Source organism: Polypterus senegalus, chromosome 5, assembly GCF_016835505.1.
Source record: "Polypterus senegalus isolate Bchr_013 chromosome 5, ASM1683550v1, whole genome shotgun sequence".
In the NCBI taxonomy this organism is placed as follows: Eukaryota; Metazoa; Chordata; class Cladistia; order Polypteriformes; family Polypteridae; genus Polypterus; species Polypterus senegalus.
This window is the reverse complement of record NC_053158.1, coordinates 106,218,774-106,245,769: the sequence shown is the minus strand read 5'-3', so window position 1 is coordinate 106,245,769 and position 26,996 is coordinate 106,218,774. Positions and strand designations below refer to the sequence as shown.

General features: G+C 37.1%; 1 protein-coding gene across 1 annotated transcript in view; it reads left to right on the top strand.

Moving 5' to 3' along the window:
* acad11 (acyl-CoA dehydrogenase family, member 11) overlaps positions 1-26,996 on the top strand; it is a 559,410-nt gene that overhangs the window by 127,739 nt on the left and 404,675 nt on the right. The window lies entirely within an intron of this gene.

The following is a 26,996-nucleotide window of genomic DNA, read 5'->3' as shown; positions in this document are numbered from 1 at the left end:
TGACAAGTAATAAGTCTCGGGGACAGACCCTACAAAAGGTTGCCATTGATTTCAGGCAAGATTGCTTTTCTGCTGGACAACTATACGTTGCATTCTCAAGAGTGAGCTTGCGCAGCTTCGTCATATTACAACCGGAGTGCTGAACTGACAATGTGCTATATAAAGAGAACTATAACAATCGTAATAAATGAACAATAAAACAGCGAAGAACCCGTGGATTAAATGAAAAGGCAGCTTCCTTGGCGAAGCAAGCAAAAAGGATGACCTTATATGTCGTTTGTTTATAAAACAGCGGAGAAGCTGTGTAAAGGCTGCTTCACAAAAAACCAGCGGAGCGCCTTATATGAGCAGGCAGTCATCTAAAGAAGGGACTCAATAAATATCTATAATCGTAATAAACGAACAAAAAATAGCGTACAAGCCGCAGATTAAATAAAGTAAATGGATACCTGAACAGTAAAGTAAGTCTCAAATAGCTACACAATAACTATAGCAATCGTAATATACGAACAATAAAACAGTACAGAACCGCGAAGCAAGGAAAAACGACGGCCTTATATGCCGTTCGTTTATAAAGCAGTGGAGAAGCTGTGTGAAGGCACATACAGAAAAAAACAGCAGAGCGCCACACTCTGAATGTATTCCTCGCATCACCGTTATACCCTCTGATCTCCCATTTCAATTCAAATGCCTCAAATTTCCAGTAAGGCTCTGGTTTGCGATGACAATTAATAAGTTAAAGGGACAGACCCTACAAAAGGTTGCCATTGTTTTGAGGCAACATTGCTTTTCTCCTGGACAACTATACGTTGCATTCTCAAAACTAAGCTCAGTGCGCAGCTTTGTCATATTACAACCGGAGTGCTGAACTGACAACGTGGTATACAAAGAGATCCTTAACAGATAGTTATTGGTATATTTTCCCTCAGTTTAAAAAGGTTTTCTTTTCTTCTTAATAAAAATTTAAAAGCTGTACTTCGTCGCTGCAAAGCGCAAGGATTTTGCTATATACAGTATATATATATGTAGATCTTATATATATGTATATATATGTGTCTTTGTGTACAGTATATGTATATATGTATATATGTATATATGTGTACTGTATATGTATATATGTTTGTGTGTGTATATATATATATATATATATATATATATATATATATATATATATATATATATATATATATATATATATATATGCTGCTCAAAAGAATTAAAGGAACACTTTTTAATCAGAGTATAGCATAAAGTCAATGAAACTTATGGGATATTAATCTGGTCAGTTAAGTAGCAGAGGGGGTTGTTAATCAGTTTCAGCTGCTGTGGTGTTAATGAAACAGATGCACTAGAGGGGCAACAATGAGATGACCCCCAAAACAGGAATAGTTTATAACAGGTGGAGGCCACTGACATTTTTCCCTCCTCATCTTTTCTGACTGTTTCTTCACTAGTTTTGCATTTGGCTACAGTCAGTGTCACTACTGGTAGCATGAGGTGATACCTGGACCCTACAGAGGTTGCACAGGTAGTCCAACTTCTCCAGGATGGCACATCAATACGTGTCATTGCCAGAAGGTTTGCTGTGTCTCCCTGCACAGTCTCAAGGGCATGGAGGAGATTCTAGGAGACAAGCAGTTATTCTAGGAGAGCTGGAGAGGGCCATAGAAGGTCCATAACCCATCAGCAGGACCAGTATCTGCTCCTTTGGGCAAGGAGGAACAGGATGAGCACTGCCAGGGCCCTACAAAATGACCTCCAGCAGGCCACTGGTGTGAATGTCTCTGACCAAACAACCAGAAAGACTTCATGAGGGTGACCCAAGGGCCCCATGTCCTCTAATGGGCCCTGAGCTCACTGCCCAGCAGCATGCGGCTCGATTTGCATTCGCCATAGAATACCAGAATTGGCAGATGCACCACTAGTGCCCTGTGCTTTTTACAGATGAGAGCAGGTTCACCCTGAGCACGTGACAGAAGTGAAAGGGTCTGGAGAAGCCATGGAGAACATTATGCTGCCTGTAACATCATTCAGCATGAGCAGTTTGGTGGTGGGTTAATGATTGTCTGGGGAGGCATATCCATGGAGGGTCACACAGACCGCTACAGGCTTGACAAAGGCACCTTGGCTGCCATTAGGTATCAGGATGAAATCCTTGGACCCATTGTCAGACCCTATGCTGGTACAGTGGCTCCTGGTGCACGACAATTCCTGGCCTCATGTGGTGAGAGTATGCAGGCAGTTCCTGGAGGATGAAGGAATTGATACCATTGACTGGCCACCACACTTTCCTGACCTAAATCCAATAGAACACCTCTGGGACATTATGTTTTGGTCCATCCAATGCCACCAGGTTGCACCTCAGACTGTCCAGGAGCTCAGTGATGCCCTGGTCCAGATCTGGGAGGAGATCCCCCACAACACCATCTGTCATCTCATTAGAAGCATGCACCGATGTTGTCAGGCATGTATATAAGAACACAGGAGCCATACAAAGTGCTGCGTACAATTTTGAGTTGCTGCAATTAAATTTTGGCAAAATGGACTAGCCTGCCACATAATTTTTTCACTCTGATTTTTGGGGCGTCTTTGAATTCAGGGCTCTCTAGGTTGATCATTTTCATTTCCATCAAACGATGTGGCATCCTTTCATTCCTAACACATTACCCAGTCTATATCAGTATAGATATCCAGGAGGATTTCTTTTTCCCATTGAGATCTGATGTGTTTTCAAAGTGTTCCTTTAATTTTTTGATCAGTTTATATATATATATATATATATATATATATATATATATATATATATATATATTTATATATATATGACAGCAACACTCATAACAGTGACTAAACAATTACATTGACAATCATGTTACATTATTTTTAAAATGTTTCCTTTTCTTTTTCATAGCTTCTTTAACAAAGCGCGGGTATTTTGCTAGTTCTCTATAAATGAAAGCTATACTGATATATTGTATTGTCTTTTTACTTTGTGAATGTAGCTGATCAACAGCTTTCAACTGTGATGCTGCCTAATAAAATATGCTCATTTTGTTATTTTTATGATTACTACTTTTGGGCTGAATTAAAAAAATACACAAATAAAAAATTTTGAGCAGTGAAATCCATCAAAATATTTCCTTTTTAAACTAATACTGTTATATCCTCTTTTAAATTAAGGGATATAAATGTTTTAGTCTTTATATCAAATGTGAATGTTTTGCTTAATGAATTATGTATCTCTGCACCATATTTTACTATGGCCAGGCATTGAATTTGATTGAAGTTTCAATATCTGCTTTGTGCAATGGTACATCTTCTTCTTCTTTTGGCTGCTTCTGCTAGGGGTTGCCACAGTGGATCATCTTTTACCATATCTTTCTGTTCTTTTTTTCTGCTACACCCATCACCTGCATGTCCTCTCTCACAACATCCATAAACCTCCTCTTAGGCATTCCTCTTTTCCTCTTACTTGGCAGCTCTATTCTTAACATTTTTCTCCCAATATACTCAGCATATCTCCTCTGCACATGTCCAAACGAACGCAGTCTCACCTCTTTGACTTTGTCTCCCAGCTGTCCAACTTCAGCTGACCCTCTATTGTACTTGTTCCTAATTCTATCCTTTCTCGTCACACCCAGTGCAGATCTTAGCATCTTTAACTCTGCTACCTCCAGCTCTGTCTCCTTCTTTCTGGTCAGTGCCACCATCTCCAACCCATATAACATAGCTGGCCTCACTACTGTCCTGTAGACCATGCCTTTTACTCTTGTTGATAATCGTCTGTCACAAATCACTCCTGACACTCTTCTCCACCCATTCCACCCTGCCTGCACTCTCTTTTTCACTGCTCTTCCACAATCCTCATTATTCTGTACTATTGATCCCAAATATTTAAACTGAACCACCTTCGCCAACTCTACTCCTTGCATCCTCACCATTCCAGTGTCCTCCCTCTCATTTACACACATGTATTCTTTCTTGTTCCTACTGACCTTCATTCCTCTCCTCTCCAGAGCATATCTCCACCTCTCCAGGGTCTCCTCAACCTGCTCCTTAGTATCTCTACAGATCACAATGTCATCAGGAAACATCATAGTCCACAGGGACTCCTGTCGAATCTCGTCTGTCAACTTGTCCATGACCATTGCAAATAAGAAAGGGCACAGAGACGATCCCTGATGTAATCCCACCTCCACCTTGTTTCCATCAGTCACTCCTACCGCAGATCTTACCATTTTCACACTTCCCTCGTACATATCCTGTACAACTTTTACGTACTTCTCTGTCACACCCAACTTCCTCATACAATACCAAAGCTCTTCTCGAGGCACCCTGTCATATGCTTTCTCCAGGTCCACAAAGACGCAATGTAACTCCTTCTGGCCTTCTCTTTACTTCTCCATCAACATCTGTGGTGTTCTTTCTTGCCATACTTCTGCTCAATAACCATCACCTCACTTCTTTACCTAGCTTCCACTATACATCATTCAACCTTCTCTCTCTCTCTCATCCTCTTCATTCATCAGCCTCTCAAAGTACTCTTTCCATCTGCTCAACACACTCTCCTCACTTGTGAGTACGTTTCCATCTTTATCCTTTATCACCCTAACCTGCTACACATCTTTCCCAGCTCGGTCCCTCTGTCTAGCCAATCGATACAGGTCCTTTTCTCCCTCCGTAGCGTCCAACCTGTCATATAACTCATCATACACCTTTTCATTAGCCTTCGCCACCTCTCTCTTCACCTTACACCTTATCTCCTTGTACTCTTGTCTGCTTTCTGCATCTCTCTGACTATCCCACCTATTCTTCGCCATCCTCTTCCTCTGCATACTCTCCTGTACCCTATTCCACCACCAAGTTTCCTTTTCCTCTTTCGAGATGTCACGTTAAGCATCCTTCTTTTGCTGTCACCCTTACTACATCTGCTGTAGTTGCCCAATTTTCTGGTAACTCTCTTCACTGCCACCCAGTGCCTGTCTTACCTCCTCCCTCAACTCTTCATCTTCAAGTCTTCATTTTTCAACTTCCACCATTTGATCCTTGGCTCTGCCCTGACTCTCTTCCTCTTCTTTTTCTCCAACATCATCCTACAGACCACCATCCTATACTGGTTAGTTACACTTTCCCCTGTCACCACTTTGCAGTCTTTTGTCTCCTTCAGATTGACTCTCCTGCATAGGATATAATCTACCTGTGTGGATCTTCCTCCACTCTTGTACATCACCCTATGTTCCTCCCTCTTCTTAAAAGATGTATTCACCACAGCCATGTTAATCCTTTTGGCAAAATCCACTATCATCTGACCTTCTTCATTCCTCTCCTTGACACCATACTTACCCATCACCTTCTCATCTACTCTGTTCCCTTCACCAACATGTCCATTGAAATCCACTCCAATCACCACTTTCTGTCCCTGAAGAATTGTGACATCTGTGCACATTAGCTTGTACACTTTAAAAAGGTGCTGACCATGGGCCTATTGTCATACAAATTAAATTTAGTGTTTCTAGATACAAAAAGAAAGGCATATCTACCTCAGTCAAAGAAATACCATTTGTTATGCCTCTGGATTACAAATTATTATTCTTTCACACTATTTTCAAGGAGTGCCATTTCACAAGTATTATTTAAAGTGCAAGAACTCACATTAATAAAGAGGTGGAACAAATGGCCCCAAGGTAAAATTATATACAAGGTACATGAGGCCTATTGGACCAGCTTTTTTCAACAATTACAACTCTGCAGAATCCATTCTAATGATTTAATTACAGTTGAGTGAAGCAAATCATGCTAAATGAGGGAAATAATGGAACAGAGAGAAACAAAGACAATATTCCATATTCCAATAAAAGCAAGAGAAAAATACCACTTAACATTTTTTTGGTTAAATCTGTATTTGTTCTTACCAGATTTTTGTCTCTTGCATAATATTCAAGTTCATATATTGTGGACAAATAATGCCCTTTGTAATGTTTTAGCACAAAGTCACATTTTTTCCTTTATTTGCCCCTCTACTCCACAGTTTACAATGATAAACAATTCAGGCATGATTTAAGGGCACATTGCAGACTTTAACTTAAGTATATTTGCATACATTTCAGTCTCATTTGGTGTAATTTTTTTTTCTACATGGTCTTCCCATTGCAGGGCGCCATCGTGTTTTGGATTTACTAGTGGCAGGTATATTAAAGCAGTCATATTTAGTACTTTGTTGCATTGGTTGAAGTATGCGATTCATAGACATTACAAAGTTCTGATCATCTTTTCTGGTGATGCTCTGCCAAGCCTCTAATGCAGCCATTTTCGGCTCCTACTTGGTTCGGGGCTTGTTCCCTTAAATTTGTCTCCTCCTGAGCACATTTATGATAAATTGGAGTGCCAGTTGTTAACCAGGTCATCTTACTCAGCCAAATACCTTACCACATAAATGCTTTTTTGGCTGAATGGACAAAAATTTGCACAAACACTGCAGAATCTTGTAAAAAACCTTCACCAAAGAGCAGAAACTTATAGCTACAAAGAGTGCCAACTCCATATAAATACCATTGTTTTGGAATGAGGTGTCCACAGTGCCGGTACTAGGTTATTTTGCACTCTAGACCAACCCTATTAGTGCGCCAAACGACTGTTTGGCAGCTAACCCATTCGGCTGGGTCCCCCCATTATGACCTACTCCCTAGCCAAATGCCTATTTTGCCTTAATGGTGGCACTGGCCCGGGTGTCAAAACAAGCTCATATAAGTGTGATAATCAGGTGTCCAAAAACCTTTGCCCATATAGTGTATGCAGAAATGCAGATAACAAAATAGACAAATGCAAATTTCATGACAATATACAGTGGGATGCAAAGGTTTGGGCAACCTTGTTAATAGTCATTATTTTCCTGTATAAATCGTTGGTTGTTACGATAAAAAATGTCAGTTAAATATATCATATAGGAGACATACACAGTGATATTTGAGAAGTGAAATGAAGTTTATTGGATTTACAGAAAGTGTGCAATAATTGTTCAAACAAAATCAGGCAGGTGCATAAATTTGGGCACCACAAAAAAGAAATGAAATCAATATTTAGTAGATCCGCCTTTTGCAGAAATTACAGCCTCTAAACGCTTCCTGTAGGTTCCAATGAGAGTCTGGATTGTGGTTGAAGGTATTTTGGACCATTCCTCTTTACAAAACATCTCTAGTTCATTCAGGTTTGATGGCTTCCGAGCATGGACAGCCCTCTTTAACTCACACCACAGATTTTCAATTATATTCAGGTCTGGGGACTGAGATGGCCATTCCAGAACGTTGTACTTGTTCCTCTGCATGAATGCCTTAGTGGATTTTGAGCAGTGTTTCGGGTCGTTGTCTTGTTGAAAGATCCAGCCCCGGCGCAGCTTCAGCTTTGTCACTGATTCCTGGACTTTGGTCTACAGAATCTGCTGATACTGAGTGGAATCCATGCATCCCTCAACTTTGACAAGATTCCCAGTCCCTGCACTGGCCACACAGGCCCACAGCATGATGGAACCACCACCATATTTTACTGTAGGTAGCAGGTGTTTTTCTTGGAATGCTGTGTTCTTTTTCCTCCATGCATAACGCCCTTGTTATGCCCAAATAACTCAATTTTAGTTTCATCAGTCCACAGCACCTTATTCCAAAATGAAGCTGGCTTGTCCAAATGTGCTTGAGCATACCTCAAGCGGCTCTGTTTGTGCTGTGGGCGGAGAAAAGGCTTCCTCTGCATCACTCTCGCATACAGCATCTCCTTGTGTAAAGTGCCCGAATGGTTGAACGATGCACAGTGACTCCATGGTTGTAGGTCTTTGGTGCTGGTCTGTGGGTTGACTGACTGTTCTCACCATTCGTCGCTTCTGTCTATCCAAATCTTTCTTGGTCTGCCACTTCGAGCCTTAACTTGAACTGAGCCTGTGGTCTTCCATTTCCTCAATATGTTCCTAACTGTGGAAACAGACAGCTTAAATCTCGGGGACAGCTTTTTGTATCCTACCCCTAAACCATGATGATGAACAATCTTTGTCTTCAGGACATTTGAGAGTTGTTTTGTGACCCCCATGTTGCTACTCTTCAGAGAAAATTAAAGGAGGAGGGAAACTTACAATTGACCCCCTTAAATACTCTTTCTCATTATAGGATTCACCTGTGTATGTAGGTCAGGGGTCACTGAGCTTACCAAGCCAATTTGAGTTCCAATAATTAGTTCTAAAAGTTTTGGAATCAATAAAATGACAACGGTGACCAAATGTATGCACCTGCCTGATTTTGTTTGAACAATTATTGCACACTTTCTGTAAATCCAATAAACTTCATTTCACTTCTCAAATATCACTGTGTGTGTCTCCTATACGATATATTTAACTGACATTTTTTATCGTAACAACCAACGATTTATATAGGAAAATAATGACTATTAACAAGGTTGCCCAAACTTTTGCATCCCACTGTATATCAAACTAATGTATATAACTAAAGTAATTTTTGATTGTTGACTGAACTATAAGTTGCAAGAAGACCAGACCAGTCTCAAAACAACAATGCATTGTTTAATGCCAAACAAGATTAAACCTGCCAGTGCTGCAGTTGAATAAACATAAGCCCTAAACAATGGGAATGTGAAATTGACCACACCTTAAAAGGCTTTGCTAATCTTAACATTCTAGCATTTGTATGCATTGTTGATAAAAAGGGGAAAGTTTATCTTTAAAATGTTTTTTCAGAGCCTTTATATCTCAGACATTCATTTTGTAGTGTTTTAAGTATGATTATCTAATCTATTTGTTTTCCTGTGCTTTTTCTTCTGCCACTCTTAGGAGCTTATTAAACACTAGAATTACCAGAGCCTACGAAAAAACTCGTAATTCCGTCCCACCTTAAATCGCTTCTAAAATCCCTTCACACCTCTCCGCCAGCGTCCTTTGTCTTCTAAATGTGCTGATAAATAGAAGCTAGGAGCAGCCGGCTATTTCATCCCCCCACCAATTTAGAACGTGCACGAACTTCTCTCAGCTCATGCCTTGATTGAGTATATAGGAGTAAAGTGGAGTTTTAGAGTGGAAATAATAGATTGTTATTTGGAACACACGCATTTCATGTCTGTTTCGCTTTCTACAGTAATCTGTGTAAACACATTGTTAAAACAGAAACATTTTTTATATTCTAGTAGTAGATGACAAAATGTAGGCATAAACTATATAATGTATGAAGCCTGAAGTCCAAATAGCAAAGAAACATTTTCATAAAAGGTTCAAATATAACACAACAATTGCGCTTTTATTCAAAATATAACTGCAGAAACAAAAAGCCGCTTTAACATGCGACATTGACAGCAGTTTATTATAACTGCCTCTGTGGTGCAATGGGATCAGTTCTCGCCTTGGAATCAAAAGGTCACGAGTTCGATCCTGCACTACTCCGTTTTGAGAAGTAAACTGCTCTTAGTCTTACTATTTTAGAATAAAAGTATACATTTGATTTCAGTCTGTAACAGCCGGTGCAATTTATGATCCTTGTAAAGGTTAGTTTTTTTTTTTAAATTCACTTTTCATTCTCTCAGTCGCGTTCAGAATCAATCCATACAACCCCATCTGACACGGCTGTTTTCACTAAAGACGCGCTATAGCTCTGCAGTGTACCACGATGCATAGTAACGCCCCAAAACCGGGTTTTGACACACAAATGCTGGCGAAGCTGCCTTCTTCGTATCTCACTGTCACTTGATTTTCTTTTTATTCAGTTTTATTGAGTGTTCCTGCCAGTCCCCGCATGCTGCTGTATGCTGTTTCTTTTGTACTCCAGGACATGCAGAGGAAAGAATGGTAAAGAGCAGTAACTTCTGCGCTATATGCAATAATCAGACACTCCCCATCTGCCCGTGTCGCTCAAACACAGGAACATATATTGGTGTAAAAGTATAACAAAACAACGGGTAGATGGAGAGTGTCTGATGATTGCATATAGCGCCAAAGTTACTGCTCTTTACCATTCTCTCCTCTGCATGTCCTGGAGTACAAAAGAAACAGCATACAGCAACATGCGGGGACTGGCAGGAACACTCAATAAAACTGAATAAAAAGAAAACCAAGTGACGGTGAGATGCGAAGAAGGCAGCTTAGCCAGCATCTGTGTGTCAGAACCCTTTGGGGGGGTGCGTTAGTATGCATCGTGGTACAACGCAGAGCTATAGCGCATCTGTATTCTGTTTCTTTTGTACTCCAGGGCATGCAGAAGAGAGAATGGTAAACAGCAGTAACTTCGGCGCTATATGCAATCATCAGACACTCTCCATCTGCCCGTTGTTTTGTTATACTTTTCAATCAACTATTTACTGTGTTTGCTCAAACGGGCATGCTCAAAAATACACGTGTAATGCCACGAAAAGTGCACGCAGACACTTCATTTCGCAAACAAAACAAGTGCACTTTTATTCAAGACTACCTGTATAACCAAGAAAAAGAAAGCAAGTTACAGTAGGCGATTGATACGACAGCTTGCATGGTGCAATGCTAAGAAGTGCGATTTTCATTTCGTGCTATATAAAATCATCACATTCAAATATTAACAGTTCCCACACATGCAAGGACCGTCCTTCCTACATTCACGACATGTGTACTTGTTGCCGTGTACACACTCTCTGTGCTATGGTTTCTATTACACTGAATGAGCACCTGACACTGTACTTTCTTCCCTGGGGGAAGGTCCCACATCAGAGAATTTCCAGTTCCTGCATAAATTCACACCCGATCTGACGCTGTTCGCTTTCAAATAATATTGCATTAGTGCGATTATATTTTCACATATATTGTCTCTTTCTTTCAGGTGTGTAATAGAAACCACAGCATAGAGAGAAGTGTGTACATTGCTTCTTACAGGAAAAGGCGATGGAAAAAGTGCACTTGAATAAAAGTGCACTTTTGTTATACTTTTACACCAATATATGTTCCTGTGTTTGAACGACACGGGCAGATGGGGAGTGTCTGATGATTGCATATAGCGCCGGTTACTGCTTTTTACCATTCTTTCCTCTGCATGTCCTGGAGTACAAAAGAAACAGCATACAGCAACATGCGGGACTGGCAGGAACACTCAATAAAACTGAATAAAAAGAAAAGCAAGTGACGGTGAGATATGAAGAAGGCAGCTTCGCCAGCATTTGTGTGTCAGAACCCGGTTTTGGGGGGCGTTAGTATGCATCGTGGTACACTGCAGAGCTATAGTGCGTCTTTAGTGAAAACAGCCGTGTCAGATGGGGCTGTATGGATTGATTCTGAACGCGACTGAGAGAATGAAAAGTGAATTAAAAAAAAGCTAACCTTTACAAGGATCATAAATTGCACCGGCTGTTACAGACTGAAATCAAATGTATGCTTTTATTCTAAAACAGTAAGACTAAGAGCAGTTTACTTCTGAAAACAGAGTAGTGCAGGATTGAACTCGTGACTTTTTGATTCCAAGGCGAGAACTGATCTATTGAACCAGGAGGCAGTTATAATAAACTGCTGTCAATGTCGCATGTTAAAGCGCTTTTTGTTTCTGCAGTTATATTTTGAATAAAAGCGCAATTGTGTTATTCTTGTGAAAATGTTTCTTTGCTATTTGGACTTCAGGCTTCATACATCATATAGTTTATGCCTACATTTTGTCATCTACTACTAGAATATAAAAAACGTTTCTGTTTTACCAATGTGTTGACACAGATTACTGTAGAAACGGAACAGACATGAAATGCGTGTGTTCCAAATAACGATCTATTATTTCCACTCTAAAACTCCACTTCACTCCCAGATACTCAATCAAGGCATGAGCTGAGAGAAGTTCGTGCACGTTCTAAATTGGTGGGGGGATGGAATAGCTGGCTGCTCCTAGCTTCTCTTTATCAGCACATTTGGAAGACAAAGGGCGCTGGAGAGGTGTGAAGGGATTTAAGAAGCGATTTAAGGTGGAACGGAATTATGAGTTTTTTCGTAGGCTCTGGTAATTCTAGTGTTAAATCTTATTAGTAGCAAAAGCTCCAGTTTGTTTTAATAAAGATGGTATTAATTGGTCTGTTAATTGAAAAGGTTCGTAAACATTCTGACCAGGGAAAGTGTAGTCTTAGAAAAGTTCCTCACCCTTCTTTATGCTTTATTATATTGTCTCAAAGAACACATTCTGTTGCTTCACAATATATATTCACAAATAATGCCTGTTTTATTATACAAAAACAGGAGGATACTAAATCCAAAACAAGCAAAAAGAAAAAGAATTAGCCTGCTGCCACCCTGGGCCTACCTGTACAAGACAATACCCTGTCTATCTAGTGGGCTACCTGATACAACTTCCATCACAGTATTGCAAAGACATTTTTCTTACACCATCCATACCTCTCTTATTACAGTTCTGGCCACTCTTCTTTCTATTAGTTGAGCTCCTATCAGCACTTGTTAGTAGAACTCAAAATTTACAGAGTTCTGGGTATAACGTGGGTCAGTTCACCATTACGTACCACTTTCTGTGCTTCCAGAAATTATATCCAGGTCACTGGCAGGTCTGTAGCTTAAAAAGTCATGCCTGGATAGAGCCTCACCTTGTGGCTCCCGGTGTCCCTGCCACCTTCACCCACTATTGGCATTAAAGGCCAAATGTTTCATCTATGATCACTCCTTTCACTGATCTGTGTGGTAATTTGAGTTTTGAGATTTTTGTTTGCTATTTTGCCATTTTCTGTGCATTTTTTATCCCTTAAAATATATTAGGAAGGTGACATGTCATCTTGTTTGTTTTTCTTTCAGTTGTTGATGGATTTTGCTTGTTTTTGTTTGTTTTGCATGGTTGAAGCTGCATTGTTTATATCAGCGATGCCTGTCACTAGTCACAAGATCAGCTGTTGCTGTAACAGGTTTTGTCGTCTTATTTCTAGTGTTAACGAGGGTTAAAATAGTTTCCCTAAAAGACTGTGAAAAATGTAATTCTCCTGACATATATGAGGAAATCTGTATGCCTTTATCACCTCACCAATTGCCCATTGATAAGTGCTTTGTTTTTGGAAATATGTCATTTAATGGCACACAGCCTGCACTTACCCTAACCCCACGGCCAGCTGTATGCTCTCCCTGACACAAATTCTCTCTATTCTCACTTCCAGCTTAAATTTGCATATAAGATTGTGTCTAGCAAGGAGTTATAAGGAACTATATAGGTAAATGATATATCATTATTTGAAATACTTATATTTAATGTGTGTTTTGTGTCTACAACAATCTGTGTAAATACAGGGTGACCTAAGAAATGTGAGGATAGACATGTTGAAAAAAAATCTAAAAAAAGCTAAAATCAAAAGTTTTTCCATACATTATAGTAATGACATAATGTTGATGTGAAGTGCAGAATTTGTAATGATTAAAGTCCAAATATTAAATAAACACTTTCACAAAAGATATAAAAAAATTTAGTGTGCTTTTATTCAAGAGTAAAACTAAAGAAAAATTAAATTGTTCAAATGATATGGTGGTGTGAATATGTAAAAACGGAAGTTCAAATATCAGTCAGTACAAAATAAAGATGTTTTCATGCATGTACGTGTTTGCATGTTTCATTTTCATTTGGTTATATTTGATATCCATGCAGGTGTCACAGTGATAACACTGCTGCGTTACAGATCAACACAGGTAGTGTAGATGTAGCATTGCCGCCACAGAGTAAGGAGGTCCCAGGTCCAAGTCCCAGGTCCACAATGCTTGGAGTGCTTTGGATTTGTGCATCAATGCAGTTAACCCCCCACTGTTGACCAGCATGTTATTAATAGCATCTTATAATGCAGCAGTGCAGGATTATTTATTAGATGTTTTTTTATTTTCATTTGTTTATGCCATTCCCCCAAGTACAGATTTTTTTTTCTCTGAGCTTCACCAAACTTTCTGTTTCCATGTCATAACATGATCGCATCTCATTTTTCATGTTCAGGACAGCACCCCTTCTTCAGTTATCCATGTACTCTGTTGGCTAGCAGTGGTCTGTCAATCACTTCTGCTCTGTCTTCATTTACATAAAGCCTGTTCATGGCCCAGAGCATATACAGTATATATATAAAATTAAAAGATATCAAAAACTAAAAAATGTATTGAAAGTAAAAAACATGTCAGCTAATTTTCTTTTTTTAGAACATCAACAAATTTCAAGCAAATCCATCATGGCATTTTTGAGATTTTGGGGTATTTATTTTTTTTGTTTTAGTAAATGGTAAGAAATAGCAAATCAGTTAAATTAGTGTTGGCAAAAACTGGTCACTGATTAAGAAAATGGTTAAAATGAAAACCTTTAGCCACTGTAGCCCTTCAGGATCAGAGCTGGACATCCCGGCCTTAAGCCATGAAACCTTTATAATCATAATAAACATTGAATTTGTGAATTGAATGTGTTATGATAGTTAACCTCAGAAACTGAGTGAAAATGCTGTTTTGAATGTAAATACAGCAATACTTTTTTGATGCTTTTAAGATGAATTGATAATATCTACAAGAGTTCAGTGTGGCAACTTTTGTGAAAGAATCTGGATGCAGGCTGATCAGCATTTGCTCAAACTTATATTAAAACTTAACATCTCATGTGAGAAAGCTACGGGTGAAATATTTCAACATGCTACTGAAAAAAGAAGCCCACTATGTTTGATGTGGAAGTTTTGTAGTCAGTAATTTAATCCTGAGCAGGAGGGTTAGTGAAATGTGGTCATGGTACACAGCATTAGCTTTGACATTATGAAAGCTGTCCACAAAAAGGAGAGCAGAGAAATCAGTGACATGGAATGTAGTACAACCAAAATCTGCAATGCTGATAAGGAACAGTGCCCACATAGGTAGATGTGGAAAACAAGTGTGACATCATGTTTATTGACAGTGAACATTGAAAAATTGCTACATCAATAAATTGTTTTAATATGAGATAAATTGTTCCAGGATGTAATTTACAAAGCTTTAAACTGTAACTTAGAAAGGTGAAACATGTGGCAAGTATTAGGTAACAGGATTTTCTTTTCATCAACATCACTTTAATTGCAAAATTCTTTCTGTTCCCCTGGTACTCCATTAGCAACAGGAAGCCTGGCATATTGCAATGCAATGATCTTAGGGTAAATTACTGTACAGCTACAGTAGCTGATCTCTTAAGCCAGTCTTGATGTGTTAGAAGTACAGTTTCTTAAATACAATTAGATTGTATTAGACAAACAAAATATTTTTCTCTTGACCTATCAGGTAGATAGTCTTCATCAACAACTGTTTTTGCTATGAAACATTTGAAAAACTACAATGAGTCATACAATAAATTTTATTTTAAGTGAAGCTGGCAGCTATTCTTCTACATGAACTCTATGTGGCTATAACACTTCTTTATTAAGCAGATGAAACAGCAGTAGATGATTATTACACAAGAATCCTTAAAAGTCTAGTGCAGTGACTGTAAGTGAGCACACCCTTTCTAGTTATTGTGGAAACTGTAAGAACTGGGCCACTTGCCCATATCCAGGGCACATTTTTAATATGCCACATAATGCTTTAATTCTCCTTAAAATTCCAGTTAACTCCTGCCAGATGAGTGAAATGTAGAAAGATAATAACAGTGGCTACTATGTTTTTTTTCCTGACTGTTATGAATTTTTATTTTGCTTATATTTTAATAGCCATTTCAGTTGCATCAAGCATCATCTAACGTTATTTTTTCATTGGCACCATCATTTTGTGTTTTTTAGATATCATGGGAACCTCAATTATATTTATCTGGTTGCTATGATGCCCAGGAGCACCTCCAGGAGATATTTAGTGTGATGGCCCGGATGGCTATTGCAGGGACGGCAACCATTTTAAAGCAAAGAAACATTTTATCTTAAATGTTTGACCCCAGATTTAGAAAGAGCCGCAATGGGTAGAGAAGGGGGTTTGAAATATGATTTTTATTATGCGATATGGATATAAATGCAATTAACACAAAAACAAACTTTCAGGTACTTACAGAAGATAAAGAAAAACAATTTAATGAGACTTTTGACACTGCATTTCCACACAGAGTTGTTTCATGGTTGGTGAGTAGTTAAAAGTCTTCAATTGTTAAAGGAATTCCAAGCTTACATCATTAAGCTGACTTCTTAGCTTGCTTTTGATATTATTCATGTTGGAGAATGCCTGCTCACAAAAATAAGTGGACCCAAAAATTGTCAAAATGCAGAACGCTAATATTTTGAGTGACAACAATAGTCTGGAAGGCAGTTCCACGTTTCGAAAATCTGTTAGTCCTCTTTTTGACATTTGGAAAGTTTCGTCCATTTGTTATTCATGGTTAAAGTTGGAAATGTTGAAGACCACATATCTTTGCTTTTCAAGCCTATTAGTTGTAGTTCAAACTGAGCTTTATCAACTGTTGGAAACGGCGAAAAATGTATTTGACTTTTTTGCCACAAGTAGTTTTGTCAAGATCAAAAGAGTGGACTTCTCATCTCTCAAATCTTTGAAAAGACTAGTAAATGATTTTTGCAATATCTGCCAGAAAGAACTTGCTATCAATGACACTTCTAGTAGTTTCCAGATAGTTTGTTGAAGTTTCGAAATGAGAGAGAAATGTAATTATTTTCTCTGAAGGTGAGGGAGCTTTCAGATGCTGAGTTATTTCAGAATGTAGGAAACTTTCATGTACTGCCTGACTGTAGTAGTATCCTAGCAGAAATGACAGTTGTTCCTTTTTGCTGTTATCTTTTTGTCTCATCTACCATTATGCTAATAGACTTACTTTCCTTGACTTCATTTATTATTGAAGTTTGTACAGTGACCTTCGTATGTTGCATTTCTTTGTTTTGCCATTTTTTTACCTTGGGATCATGTCTAGCAATAATCTCTAATAAAGTAAGGAATTTACCCATATCCTCATCTTCTGTCTCAATCTGTAGGCTCTCTGTACTATATTTTGGGTTGATGTTAAGATACTGCCAGCTGTTTTGAAATATTTTGTGATTTCTTTCATTTACTGTACTCTGTTTTAAGAGCAATTAAAACAAACGAGTCTCTTGTTGACTTTTTATTTTCTGTCAATGCAATCATTTCATTATTGTGCACTTCTATGGAAAGCCAAATTAACATTTAGAGATCTCAAAATGAATTTCAGATATCTTAAAATGCAATTTACTTTTTAAATTATCTGAAATTCCCTTTGAGATATCTTAAAATAAGTTCTTTAAGATATCTCAAATACATTTTCAGATATCTCAGAATAACTGTGTATACATTTCAGGATATCTCAGATGAATTTTCAGGTATCTTAAATTGATTGAATGCATTTCAAGATACAAAATATCAAAATCACAGTTTGTAAAACTGCCTCTTCATTCAATGGGACTTCATGTTTATTATAGGATATCTTCAAATGTATTTGATATATCTCAAAATGAGCAGGAAGTGATTTTGAGATATCTAGAAATGTATTTCAGATATCTTAAATTTTATTGTAGATATCTGAAAATTGGGAAAATATATTGTAGATATCTGAAACATGAAGAATTTAGTGTATTTTTAAAGATATCTTAAAATGTTTTGATATCTTGAAATACATTCAAAGATATTTGAAATGGAGCAGAGAGACATTTTAAAATATTATGAAAGGAATTTGAGATATCTAAAACTGTATTTTAGATATCTCAAACAACAGAGGATTTCAAGAAATCTTAAATGCTTTTTGTAGCTGCCAAAGTGCAAGGTAAGGTCAAGCACGGGCAAAACGCGTGCCGAAAGAAATCTCACAGTCCAAAAGTTTGTTTTAAAATATTTAGTGAAAGTTAAAAGCAAATAATCCACACAAGAATAAAAGAAAAAATAGTTACACACGTAGAATAAAAGGCAAAAAAAGGGTAAAACGTATCTTCTCTAAACTTAGCTTTTCTTGGGAAACTTTAGTTATTTCTGTACTTAAGTTCTTTGCTTCTTCTTTACTTAAAGATTCTTAACTTTTTATATACTTAAAGATTCTTATCTTTTTCTTCTGTACACTTTAAATGTACAGCACAGCACATAAATTAAGTGCTGTTTTCTTGCATGTTTACTTCACACACACTCAAAAGGCCCGCAGGCCGGTTGGCAAGGTTTAAAACCTTATGCCTTCCACACCTTACTCATGGCAACACTGTCGCTAACTGAATAATAATGTTTACTCAAAGTTGTTAGAAATGGCAAGAATATACAAATACAATTGTATTTATTTTATAGGAACCTCCCATAGTTTATGCATTGTCATCTAGTAAGATATTTATGAATCTTATAGAACTAGGAAAAAAGGTCTTACACTTTTTAAGATTTCTTAATTACATTTTCGAGATATCTTAAAATAGCCTTCTGCTCATTTTAAGATATCTCAAATTCATTTAAAGATATCTGAAATGAATTTTCAGATATTCCAAAATAGCTTCCTGTGTATTTCAAGGTATCTCAAACACATTTGGAGTTATCTTAAAATAGACAGGAAATCCCTTTGAAAGAATAAGAAATCTTATAAGAAATGTTTTTTTGTCTTTATAAGCCAATGCTTTACAATATTCTTTCACTTTTAAGATAATTAGATATATTTTTTTTTTCTTTTAAAATGTGCACATAATGGGTAGTAGCATTTTTTTTACAAGACTTTGCTGGTGCCACAAAAATATATTTTTTAGTAGAACAAAATATGTATTGCTGAATTACCATGACTGAAACAATATTCAGGGCTTAAACTATATTAGCAATAGCTATTTTGGATTCAAAGGTAGAAAATTATTCAGAGCTTATTATGCCATTCTATAAATGCAACAGCAATATGTTTTTTTGCTTTGGATATCTTTTCTTTTTTTGCTTTCTGTCAGTTACTGTGAGCATACTATGAACATGATTCAAAATTTCCACTAGAGATGGAATTGTAGTAATGCAGGTTCTTCAAAGTGAGGCCTTGAAAATAAAAGCTGGTGGGCTTTATTTGATTAAAAATGGATAAAGAATAAACACCTCAGTTGATGTCACAAATTAAACAGTATTGATTTAGCATAAGTGAAAAAGTGTTTGGTTGCAACATCATATGTACATGTATTCTCGAATTTGCATCAACATTGCCAAGAACAACAGCCGTCAGCGCTTCAAATTCTTAAATGTCAATAACTCAAGCACTCAATGACTTGTGTAAAAAGCTGTCGGAGTACTGAGATGTGGTTTCTTTCAGAAAAGAGACAGAATCTTGAAAAGGAATGGTATTGGCATGCTGCAGAATGTTATTTACAATTCAAAAGGAATAAGTATAAGTAAATATGTATTGTGTGCTGAATTTTTACAAATGCCACACTTAATAAATGGGGAAAAAAACCAAACTTTTGTTGTCACTTTTATGGAATTCTAGAAATGTGTCAAATACAAAAACTTTATTTTCAATCAGCTCTAAGTTGCAATCATTTTACAGTTTAATGTATTTGAATGTGGGGATTAGAAATAATAGTGAGATTAATATTTTTTAATACAGCACCATACATAGCCTGTACAAAAGAATGGTGGCTTCTCATGTATCATCTGAATGTAATAGGCATGGCTGTAAAAGTCCTTCCAACCATCCATTTATTTTCAGGCTGGCTTCTCTGTACCTGTGGCTAGTCTTCAACTGTGATGAAACAAGTTACATGTATTCATTCCAAAATAAAATTTATTTGGTATTTCAAATTTTCATATTTACCAGATATTTGTGTGAGCTCATAATGCATTGAACTACAAGGAAAAAGTCTCCAATGCAAACTTTAACAAAAATGAATAATCACAGATGCATGCAGTTAGCTAAGCTCTTAAAACAGCATACTTCATTCATAAAAATTAATTAGCAAGCACAAAATATGTTAGTTTCTTGGGTTTTTGAAAACAAAGTAATGTACATTAGTACTGCAACTAAAATGTAACAAATGTAGTGAAAGCGCTTACGTTATATATTTAAAGTCAGACAAGCTCAGCTGCTAATTCTGGATTTGTGCACAGGCATAAGCAATACCAAAGTCTGATCACTTATGTGAGGCACCTTGAACAAAACACAACAAAGCTGTGTTACAGAAGTTCTGAAATAATGGGTAAATCTTCAGTTTTCAACTTTGATATCCTAAAGCTAGTGTAAATGAAAATATCCTGAATAATTTTGATATACACAAATTTGTGTGAACTGTATTTGTATTAAAATTTCTCAGTATTTTAAGCAATAATTATTTTTAAGTTACTGAATAAAACAATGTCAGTGAATAAATTTAGTATATGCATATGGTATGATAAGAAAGATAGTCCATGATGTCATTTTTATGAACCATACCCTGAAAATCCACACTAAGCCAATACAATCCTTCATTCAAACCCATTTGTGTATTGGGGGAAGTCCTTCCCTTATGCCAAAAATGAAATTCAGACTCTGGACTGTGCACTTTATTTGGAATCAAGATTAAAAACCGAGAGTTCAAAAAACATTGCATCAAAGCCAAAAAGAGAAACAAAAGACATAGTCAAAAATAACAGAAGCAAAAGTCAAAACCAGAGCAGAGTTTTAAATTGATTGAAGATAACTGTGAGTGCTTAGAAACAGGTGTGTTATTTGTGTCTTTGTTGTTACTGAAAGGTTACAACCTCTGAGGACATGCCCCTTACAGTGTGGCTGCTGCCCTATCGATGAAAGTCCCAAAATGATAACAATCATAGAAAACAAAATGTATTAAAAGTGTTGCAATTTCTATATGGTGTGACTGAAATGTATGCACATTCCCTTAAATTAAAGTCTGCAATGTGCATGTAATCCTGTCTGAATTGTTTGACTTGTAATTTTAAAGTGTGGAGCAGAAGGGAGGGTGAATCAAAAATGCATCTTTGTCCCAAGCATTATTGAAGGCACTGCATTTGAAGTCGTGTGCAAGACTGTTTTTTTTTTTAAGTAAAGAAAAAGCCCTACTTTTACACCATAAAATCAGTATATTGTATCATCTAAAGTAAGTAGGGAAGTTATTCATGATTGTTACACATCATCATAATTATCTGCAATGATGCTAACAGTTGTTCAAAATACTTATTGTCTGAGTTCTGATTTTCCTTTCTTTTGTGAATTTTATTGCCAGACAGTGCAATATTTATGAAGTTTAATGGAATAATAGTTCATTTAAGCCAAGAGGCAGCTGTGCTACTACTGTGCCCCCATGTTTCCTTTGGAATTATAATGTATATGCAAAATAATCTTGATAAGTCATGGATTTTAAATGATAAAAAGTCTGTAGGTTTTGTCACAAGATAATTGCACTATAATATAGGATTGTTTTACTCTTGTGTATGAACAATAAAAGAACTTAATTGTCCAAAATACTGGTAATTTTAAATAGGATGAGGTAGATGGCTGTTGAAATTTGAGGGTTGTGAGGCTCCAGAGGCTGTCATTACAGTGTATAATGCAAAGCAGAACTCAACTATGAACAGGGTGCCAGTTCATTGCTGGGCTCTTTTATGCACCTCACTCATACATGGCCAGTTTAAAACTGACGCTTATCCAAATGCACAAACCTTTGTGATGTGGGTGGGGAACCAGATTACCCACTGTAAAATACATGCAGATGCAGGAGAATGTAAAAACAGACAATGTCCAAATGAGAGACCCAATAAAATGTGGGATCTGTGATTTGTTTATTTTCTATCCTTGTGTTTATTGTTATTTTTATCATCTCTTGCTTTGCCCAGTGGTGCCTCTGACACTTACACCTTATCCCTTCATTGGGCACCCAGCTAATGTGTGATGTAAAATGTGTGTCTTTCACTTTACACATTTTAAGGCATACACTACCTTTTAAAGAAGGCCTTCACTTTACTCTTGTGCTGGACCTAGAGACCACAATTGCGGGCTGTTGAAGATGGGCATACAGACATGACCAGCTTGGTGGGGCTTTGATTTTGCCAAAGGCAGATGTTTCCTTTGGCTAATTGGATAGCAGTCCACTTACTGGGATTATTCTAAGCATGCATTTTTGCTAAAAGATGCTAGAGTATACCCATCAGAATTGGTAAAATGTCAGCTTCTGGTCTTTCCAGGCTAAGAATTCATAGCTGGTATAAACTGTATTATAAACTATAGTGAAATTCTTACTTGCGTGTAGAATCAACATGCAGCATGTTCTGTATTTGTTGGTGCCATAATTATAATATCTATAAATTATAGGTTTATAGTGGAGAAGGCCGTATGTGCTATCAAAAGAGCTGCAAAAAGGGAAATTCTCACTTGGATCTCCATGCTTTGTGTATACAATATTTTGATACGCTAAAGTTGCAGAGATCCCAAGTATCTTTCACTATCCAGCTGTGTCACTATGACCACATGGCAGCTAATTATTCCATTAGTTCTCATTCAGGAGTCTAGAGCAGCCATTCTCATTCCTTTTGTAGCATGAATAAGAATTAAATCATTTCTAGTTTAAAGTATTTAAAGTAGCTACACACCACACCACTCTGCTTTTATGTGGTTATGAGTTGAGCTTGTGGCTGAACAAATATGCTGTGTGTGTAATTTGTGTAGTAAGTGCATAATGATCCTCATGTAATCTGAAAATCCAGATTTACTTTACTGTTCCACAGTCTAGTTACTGTGCCCTAGTACCGCTTTGCTCTGCCCTAAGGAACAATCTTACTGTTCACTGCTAGTGCACCACCTTCCTGTATGATTGAAATTCTATCCCTCATCACCATTGACACTCTTATCGACTTAAGGAATGTAAAAATTGACTTATCATTTTGTCCAAGGCTCACCTCTTTGATCTGTTTCCGCTTATGCAACATCTGGCATTTATCCATCAGGTTGCAGAGAAGCAAACAGTTGTAAAACAATAACATTTTTAAATATATAGGTATATAATAGTTAAAGATGGGAATCATAGTCTGCCCAATCATTTCCTTTACTCTGTTTTTGAATTTTAAAGTATTATTTAGTCATTAAGAACTTTACATGAAAGATCCAGCAGTTAAATTAAAAACAAACTGCTTATCATTGCTTGATGAACCCATATCACACCACCAACCAGTGTTGGCAAAAATGCTGGCAATCTGCAAACAAACAGGCTTTCATACTTTTCTAAATCTAAACAAATTTGTCTAGCTCTGTTTGCATTTACCAAGGCATGGTATTCTGAACGAAAGCCAGCTTCTATGTTAAATCAGTTATACAGCTGAAGCATTAACGGTTCACATTATTTGGAACATTAGTTAATTCTGAGTGACAACCAGAATGTTTTTAAAAAGCAAACATTGTGAGAAGGTTAAAAGAAATTACATTACAGAGCAGTGGATGCAATATTGTATGTATGAAACAGCATAAATTGCCAAATATGATGGTGGTAAAAAAAATTAATTATGGGAATGATGGACCTAATTAAACCACATCACTTTCCTATTCAGTAATCACAAAATAGACGTCCTTTTGTTATTTGTGGTTACCTGTTAGCAGATGTTTGGCTTGTTTAATCTATGTGTATAAGAGCTCATAAATAACTACATTTCTTATAAACCTAATTGCTAAAATTATGCAGTAAAAGTGTGATTACAGTAAATAACGGTCCAAGTAATTCACAAGGAAACGGCAACATTAAGGTTGTTGATTTAATTATTTATTTAATAGGTACATATGATTTTTTTTTAGGCAAAGAAGGGGGAAATCAGCCATTATAAACCTCAAGTACAGCTGTTTTGTGTCCTTTTAAGGTTACTCAAAGTGCAGATATTTTACAGCTTAGTTATAAGTAACTGTATATACTTCCAGAAGTGAGCCTCCTTGATAATGATTTAAATGTACAATTCACCCAAATGTACAATTGTAGTCATATCATAACAACACTAACTATTGACAGTCAATGATACAGAGTCATACGACAGTCACAGGACTAAAGCCTGCTTAGCAAAAACAAAAAATGCAAAACAACTACAACATTTAATGCTAATACTCATACTGCATAACTACAATACAACATTGTTCATTTAATAATAAAGAGTAAGACTATTAATTTTACGGCTTCCTACCAGTGGTAAACGTTTTAATTATTTAATACGTTCAAATGTATTACAAATACAATTACATTAGACTCTAATACTCATAGAAACTAATGAGATGTGTGGGCTTGCTTTTGTCGGCAGAGAAGGTCTATCCTTGGTGAGATTTCCACCTGGAGACGTGATCTAAACTTAGGTTTTATCACAGCTAATGTTGAGAACGATGTTTCGCACTGGTAGGTAGTTGCAAATGGGACCAGCACAGTCAATGCTCTCTCAGCTAAAAGCGTATATTCGTTCCTAATGTTGCATCAAAACGCGGTCAATGTTTGTTCTTGAAATTTAAGTTTGAGACTTCTGTCACTAGACAATTCAGCTAACTGTTATTCTTCCTTCCTGGTCAAGTTGGTAAGCTGACAACTGAAGGGATTTCTGATCCAGTCATAATCTGCAATGTTATCTGTTGGAAAGTACCTGTCAAAATATTCTTCCATCGCCGACAAATGGTCAAAGATATCTGTTGCCAAGTTATCAATGGCCATATTGTTTTCATTCAGAAATTCAGTTAACAGTTCAAACATATCACAGCTTTTATTTTGTACTCGTGTCTTCCATATTCTCAACTTTTTCTTGAAGGCATTTATCTTGTCTGTGTTTTCAACACGCTTGAATCTCTGCCTTGCAGTGATGTGTTAAGTGCATTAAGTTGACAAAAGATATCAGCCAGGTAAGCCAATTTTGCAAGCCATACATTATCTGAAACAAACTTCACCAGCTCTGAGTTTTTATCCATCAAAAATGATGCCAGTTCACTGCGAAGCTTGAAGACGCGTTGAAGTACCTTTCCGCTTGACAACTAGCGATCCTCTGTGTGTAGCAGCAGATGTCGATGATCTGAGCCGCTTTCTTCGCACAGTGCAGCAAACAGTCGTCCATTCAACGGTCTGCACTTTATCCAATTAACTTGTTTAATGCATGTATTTAGCACTTCACCAAAGGATTCGTTTAAACTCTTACTAGCAAGAGCTTCGTGATGAATCATGCAATGTGTGGAAATAATATTCGGAGAAACAGTTTGTACGCGTGCAACAACCCCACTTTTATGACCTGTCATTGCTGCAGCTCCGTCTGTACAAATTCCAATACAGCTGGACCACTCAAGTTTGTTAGCAATGAAGAAATCATTTAGCACTGCAAATATATCTTCACCTGTCGTTCTTGGCACAGGTTTGCAGAACAGAAAGTCCTCGACCACATCATTGTCAAAGCAATATCTAATGTAGACCAGTAACTGCGCTTGACCTGCAATATCGGTACTTTCGTCCAACTGTATGGCAAATGTACTGCTTTGTAGGCTCTCAACCAATTGTAATTGAATGTCATTGGATATGTCGCAAATTCACCTTCTGATAGTATCATTTGATACTGGTATAGACAGTAATTTTCGGCTGCTTTCTTTTCCTAACATTATCTCGCATATTTCTAAAGCCGCTGGCATAATCAAACTCTACGCAACCGTGTGTGCTTTTTTGCTCTTAGCTATTCGCATTGCCATAATATACGAAGCCTTAAGAGCTTTTTCATTCACTGTTGTTGCAGTGCTAATAATATTCTGCTGATCTGCATACACTTCTGTGAGACATTTGAAGAAATCAACGGGTTTGTCTTTTAGTTAATTATGCTTTGTTACAAGATGGCACTTCAGTTTAGCAGGTTTCAAACTTTCGTTCGATAACATGTTCAAACAAATGACACATTGTGGCTGATCACTGTTGTCTTTGTACAGTATAAATCCGAATTGTAAATATTCAGGATCATATTTATGTAATTTTGCCTTACGCGGTGCAGACTCTCTTTCGACATCATGTCTCAGTTCATCGACACTATTTCCATTACCCCAGTGCTCTTCTTCAGATATCCGCTTACGCTTCAAATATTTATCCATACGTTAGTTGGGCGTGCGAAAAACAATTTAACAAGCAAGAATTACCACTGTATAACTTAATAATTAATCATAAACTGTGCATGATTACAGGCTGCGTCTATAATGACGTCATCATAGAATAGTTCGCAATAGACATATATATATATATATATATATATATATATACACACATACATATATACAGTGATCCCTCACTATATCGCGGTTCGACTTTCGCGGCTTCACTCCATCGCGGATTTTAAATGTAAGCATATCTAAATATATATCACGGATTTTTCGCTGGTTCACGGATTTCTGCGGACAATGGGTCTTTAAATTTAGGGTATATGCTTCCTCAGTTTGTTTGCCCAGTTGATTTCATACAAGGGACGCTATTGGCAGATGGCTTAGAAGCTACCCAATCAGAGCATGTATTACATATTAAATAAAACTCAGTGATATACGATATGCTTCCCGCGTGGTGCTTGATTGTTTGCTTTTCTCGGTCTCTCTCACTCTCTCTGCGCCTGACGGAGGGGGTGTGAGCAGAGGGGCTGTTTGCCTGGAGGATACGGATGCTCCTCTAAAAAATGCCTCTTTATCACGGTGCTTCGGCATACTTAAAAGCCCAGAAGCATGTATTGATTTTTTGATTGTTTGCTTTTCTCTCGCTCTCTGTCTCTCTGACATTCTCTGCTCCTAACACGCATTCTTTGAAGAGGAAGATATGTTTGCATTCTTTTAATTGTGAGAAAGAACTGTCATCTCTGTCTTGTCATGGAGCACAGTTTAAACTTTTGACTAAATGGTGTTATTTCATGTCTAGAGGGCTCTAATAATGTTAACAGTGTGGGAGAGTTTCTGAGGACTTAAAATATATAAAAATAACCATACAAACATATGTTTTCTACTTCCCGGATTTTCACTTATCGCGGGAGGTTCTGGAACACAACCCCCGCGATCGAGGAGGGATTACTGTACTATATATAGAATATAAACAGTTGTAAGGGGCGAGTTTATTATTACTTGCATTTTCCGATTGGATAAAATGGT